Below are 6,458 nucleotides of genomic sequence, written 5' to 3'. Positions count from 1 at the left end.
CGCATAATCAATACGGTGAATTATATATTCACGTACAATCAATACAATGAATCATGTTTTCTCGTATAATTACCATGGTAACTCATGTACCCGACATTACATATGACGTAACTAACGTCTACCGGTTAGGGTATACCTGGTTTCGTCGGAATCGTTACATTCTCCCTCCGTTAAGAAATTTCGTCCTCGAAATTTTACACGCCCACTATCTCTTTTCGAGAGAAAGGTGGGGGGGGGGGGGGTTTTCCTTCAGAATTCACCCTCGCGTTACCAAGTATAATCTGGTCCTCGCTGTGAATTCCACTTAATCTTAATTAATAAAGCTTGGTATGTCCAAACTGTTTAGTTATTCCCGTCTACTACCTCTACGGAATTATTTATGATATCAAGTATGTCTTCGATGAGTACTTCAATTACTAGTACTTTCATTGCCTCATTGCTTAGGCACTTTTCAATCCGTATACATGGCAAAACATCATGTATAGTACTTAGCTTCTGGAGTACTTTAATCGATGAACTATATGACCAATCATGGAAATACTTTCATGAGGTCCAATATATTACGGAGTTATTTTCGGTTTTGCCAAACCTCATATCACCTCTCTAAGGTGATGCCTTAAAAATACCTTGTCACCTCTTTCCAGTGACAATGTTTTCCTTTGAATGTTGGCATAAATCCTTTGCCAATCTCGCGCTGCTTTCAACTTACCTTAAGTATTATAAATCCGATTGTTTGTTTCTCGTATCAATTAAAATCTTATGGCTTGATTGAAGCCCATTTTCAATTTGACAAATTGGTGATAACTACTTCACCCATAGAAAGCCTCCAGCTCTAGATGCTTCCTTCCCCTCCTTCCAATAATGGAAGTAGGATGACTATCATCATGAATTTGGGCGAGAATTCATTGTGGTAATTGTCATAGATTGGAATGAAATGTGAGGATTGGTTAATCGATCCGCGATTACCCAATTTACATCATGCCTTTGCTATACCTTAGGAATTTGTGTCCCGAAATCCATTGTAATTTATTCCCACTATTATTGGTGAATTTTTCTGTCGTTGCGGCGTTCCCTAGGGTTTTCGGTGTGCAGCCTTATCTTTCGCATAACTCAATATTCACCAACACACGTAACCATATCTTTCTCCAAACTCGACCATTAATAAATATCCTTTCAGATATCCGTATCATCAATAATCAAATCCAATCCCGGATGTATGGATTATTTCGATCTATGCGCTTCGTCCATGATTAATTCACGAAGGTCATGGGGGGTCGGGATCCAAACCCGATCTTTGAAATAGAGGGTTTCGTCCACGCGCTGTCCGAAATTCCTTTGGTTGCCGTAAAGTTGCTCCTTTTCCAAATGTCCCTCTTTCAACGCCTCATATTTAGTTCTTTCTGATCGAATATGTGATGCAACTTTTATGATCGGTGACGATGGTGCACTTCGTATCGTAGAGACAATGTCTCCACATTTAAGTGCATAGATAACCGCCCCCAGTTCTAAGTCGTGAGTAGTGTAATCTTACTCGTGTACTTTTAACTGTCGGGAAGTATATGCTATGACCTTAATATACTGCGTCAACACGCATTCTAACCCTTTACGCGATGCGTCACAATACGTGACAAAACCATCGTCTCCATCGGGGAGACTTAAAATCGGCGCTTGGCACAATTTTAATGGTTTCTATCTTAATTGGGTCTTTGTTAAATCCTTGTTGCTTCACAACATGACCAAGGGATTATGCCCTCTTTATTCAAAATCACATTTCGAAAACTTCGTGTATAGCTCATCTTGCTTTAACACTTCCACAATTTTCCTTAACCGTCGATTGTGCTCTTCCTTACGTTGCAAATATATCAAAATATTATCAATGACTGCTATGACAAATTTGTCCAAATGAAGTTTACAGACTCGATTCATGAGTTCCATGAATGCTGCCGGCGCATTTGTTAGCCCGAAAAGCATAACTAAGAATTCATAATGGCCGTAGCGAGTCCGAAACACTGTTGTCGCAACGTTTTCCTCTCGGATTTTTCATTTGGTGATAACTATATTTAAGACCAATTTTCTAAAAACAAAACGCCCTTGCAGTTGGTTAAACAGATCATTCACTTCGAAGAAGTGAGCACCTACTCTTGATCATCACTTTATCCAATTTTCCGTAATCAACACATATCCTAACACTTCCGTCCTTCATTTCCCAATTAAAACTGGTACACCCCATGGTGACTAACTAGGTCGTATAAAATCTTATCCAACAATTCTTGTAACTGGTTGGATAAATCTTGCATCTCGGACGGTGCAAGTCGGTAGGGTGCCTTAGCAATAGGGCCAGCTTGAGACATTAAATCGATTCTGAATTCAACCTATCGGGTTGGCGGTAATCCAGGAAGTTCTTTTGGGAAAACTTGTGGAAATTTGCGTACCACCGGGATATTTTCTGTATGTTTTCTTTTAAAATACTTTGGCAATCACTTGATCATGCAAGAATCGGTTTCATCTCGGGTTTTCACCCATTTTTCATTTGAAACCTCATTTTCTTGTAACTAACTCGAGAAAGAACTATGAAAACGATTATAACTCGGTCTTTACCTCGTTGATCTTGCTAAAATCTCGAGTTTTTGGATGAGGATTGGAGAAAATTGAATGAAGATGGATGATTGTTGTTTAAAAAAAAAAATAAAAATAAAAGGCCTTAGGCCGATCGGAAGTTTTGGATGTGTGGGGTGGGACCCACATGTTCAATCTTGGCCACATGTTTGGATTCTCGTAATCCGGATAATGTTTTGGATAATCTGGTTCAGTTCGTTTCTCGGTTAAACGTTTAATTCGGTTTACAACGAGGCCAAAATGGTTGTTTTTCGGCTTAAAAATAAAATTTATATAAAACCGATTTAAAAACTTAAACCATGGCATTTATTAACTCGAAACGTCATATTATTAGTTATTACGCATCTTTTTCGGCTTGATCGATCGTCTCTTGCTCTGTTTGGTATTAAAGGTTTCGTTTATCGTACCGACGTACTATTAAATCGAAATCCTTTTTCTGTGCTTTAATCCACTTATCCCGAAGCTTTATTACTTCGTAACCTCACTAAATATCATAAATCTCGTCTATAATTGAACCCTCGATTCATTCGGGTTTCAATAACTATCGATCGTTTGATCGCATAATCAATACGGTGAATTATATATTCACGTACAATCAATACAATGAATCATGTTTTCTCGTATAATTACCATGGTAACTCATGTACCCAACATTACATATGACGTAACTAACGTCTACCGGTTAGGGTATACCTGGTTTCGTCGGAATCGTTACACTTTTGATTTACATATTTTATAAGAAATCGTGCAGAGAAAATTTTCAATTCCTTAACTTGCTTCAAAACCAGAACCCTAGAGTTTGGTTATTTTTATATCATTGTTTACAAACAAATCAACTAAACCGCTTGACATCGTCTGTCCACTTTAATTATTTTTATAATAACATTTGAGTTTCACTTGCACTTTCCACTGATTCCATGTGGACTCGACACCTTACTTGCCCTAGCTAGTATAGGTATTTTATAAATGTTTTTGATAGACCTTTCGACATCGATCACCAACTTGTCACTAGTTTCAACTGTTTTCATTTCTATTAGACCTTTCTCACTGCAATATCTGATAAAATGGTGTCTGATTTTAATATGCTTGGTCTTTAAGTGTTGGGCGGATTCTTAAAAATGAACAGTGCAACAATAGTATCAATATAAATAGGAGTGTTCAAGTAATTCAAATCATAGTCCAACAATTGATTCTGAATATAGAGGACTTGATCACAGCAAGCAGATGCAGCAATGTAAGGCCCCGTTACCGGTAGCCCTACTTTGGTGTTGGATTTACTCATAAACACAGTTCTAAATATCAGAGTTAATTAAAACTTTCGCGGAATAATAATAATAGTCATCCATTCATTACAGACATTCTTAACTTGTCTTTAAAACATATTATAAGTGATAATATCAAAACATCACGACAAATTATAACCCTCAACGGACGGGAGTCGGGGGCAGCGCCCCTGGCAGCGGGGTCTAGGGGCAGAGCCCCTGGCTGGGGTCAAGCTATCTTAATTTATTTTCCATTAGGATTTTAATTTATTATTAATTCGCTATCTCCTTCGCCATAACGAATTAAGCCTAATTCGTTACTTTCATAATCTAGTTCGTTAACTGATTCGTCATCTAATCATCATCTGGTTCGTCCTCTGATTCGTTAACTTATCATAACGAATTGGGCAAGTAACGGATCACTTTATTTGTTATCTTTCCATGGCGAACTAGTGGGTAACGAATCACTTGATTCGTCATCTTAGCATAACGAACTGGGGGATCTAATTCGTTATTTTGTCTTAACGAATGGTTGGATTAACTCGCTATCTGGACATAACGAATGGTTTGGCTAATTCGTTATCTTATCATAACGAACTGCATCTAATCATAAAGAACTGCATCCATCATATCCAGACTTTGACTCAGGGTCAAAGTCAAAATTGCCAAGAACATCAATTAGTTAACAGAATCCGAATTTTGCGATTGGACCCTCAAATCTTAACGAAACAACATGATTTTGGTACCATTGAACTCGAAATCACAGCGCTAACAAACCCCAATCATCAAATCAGCCAAATGTTCATGTTTAAAGGGTGCGATTTTTACATCTATATACGGGTTCTTTTAGGTTAACAATTAACCTATCAAATATTAATCAATTTCTGTAATATTGGCTGTGTTGGATTCTTTATTTATCATTATAATATTCAGGATGTTACAAGTGTTCCCTCCTTAAAGTGGTTTCGTCCCCGAAACCTAACTATTACTTAAACAAACTAGGGTAGAACTTGCGCATCTCATCCTCAGCTTCCCAAGTAGCATCCGATCCTTTGCGATGTTTCCATATCACTTTTACCAAAGGTATAACCTTGTGACGAAGCTGCTTCTCCTTGCGATCAACGATCTCTATCGGTTGCTCGATGTAGTTCAATTGTTCATCAACCTCAATGTCCATCAACGGCACGTGAGACGTGTCATCAGCTAGACACTTCCTCAGATTAGAAACATGGAAGGTTGAATGAATTCCTTCTAACTCATCGGGTAAATCCAGGTTATAAGCTACTTCACCCACACGATCTACAATCTTAAACGGTCCAATGTACCTTGGACTCAACTTCCCTCTTTTCCTAAAATGGATAATCCCTTTCCAAGGCGAGACCTTAAGCATCACATTGTCACCAACGTTAAACTCAATTGGTCGTCGCCGCTTATCTGCATAAGACTTTTGTCTGTCTTGACCGGCTTTCATTCTTGCTTTGATCTGATCGAACTTTGAAGACGTTTCTTGAACCACTTCTAGGCTTCCCATTTCTTTCTGACCAACCTCTCCCCAACACACCGGGGTTCTACATCGTCTACCATAAAGCATCTCAAATGGCGGCATACCAATACTTGAATGGTAACTGTTGTTATAAGAGAACTCTGCCAGGTGCAGATGATCATCCGAACTTCCACCAAAGTCTAAGACACAAGCACGTAGCATATCCTCAAGGGTTTGGATCGTCCTTTCACACTGCCCATCGGTTTGAGGATGATACGCCGTACTGATGTTCAATCTTGTCCCCATAGCTTCATGGAACTTCTTCCAAAACCTCGAAGTAAACCGTGTATCTCTATCAGACACGATGGATAATGGTACTCCATGTTTAGATACAACCTCTTTTATGAACAAGCTCGCTAACGTTTCTGACGAGATAGCCTCTCGTATAGGCGGAAAGTGAGCACTCTTGGTCAAACGGTCCACAATCACCCAGATGGTATCATGTTGCTTAGCTGTACGAGGTAGCTTAGTTATGAAATCCATAGTGATGTGTTCCCATTTCCACTCTGGTATCTCTAGAGGCTGCATTTTTCCATAAGGCTTCTGATGTTCGGCTTTGACTTGTAGGCAAGTTAAGCACTCACTGACATAATCTACTACCTCATTCTTCATTCCCGACCACCAATAGTCTCTTTTTAAATCTTGATACATCTTAGTAGCTCCTGGATGGATTGATTACCTTGACTTATGAGCTTCATCTAGGATTCGACTTCTAAGATCACAATGGCATGGGATCCACATACGGTCGAACCTAGTCTTAACTCCATGAGTGTTTTCCATCAACTCATCTTGCTGGCCATAAATCCTTTCTTTCTTTACTAACCCTTCATCTACTAACACCTCTGACTGCACCTTGATGATTTCTTCAAAAAGACTTGAGTTCATGATCAACTGGTATGACTTTACTGTTGCAAGGACTTCCTCATTCTTACGACTTAGCGCATCAGCGACCACGTTAGCTTTACCGGGGTAGTACTTAATGGCGCAGTCATAATCCTTAAACAACTCCAACCATCTTCTCTGCCTCATGTTCAATT

Source organism: Bidens hawaiensis, unplaced genomic scaffold, assembly GCF_021521415.1.
Source record: "Bidens hawaiensis isolate Kalapana, Puna unplaced genomic scaffold, B.hawaiensis_p1.1 tig00048947_1, whole genome shotgun sequence".
NCBI classification, from domain to species: Eukaryota; Viridiplantae; Streptophyta; class Magnoliopsida; order Asterales; family Asteraceae; genus Bidens; species Bidens hawaiensis.
Note: the sequence above shows the minus strand (reverse complement) of the source record.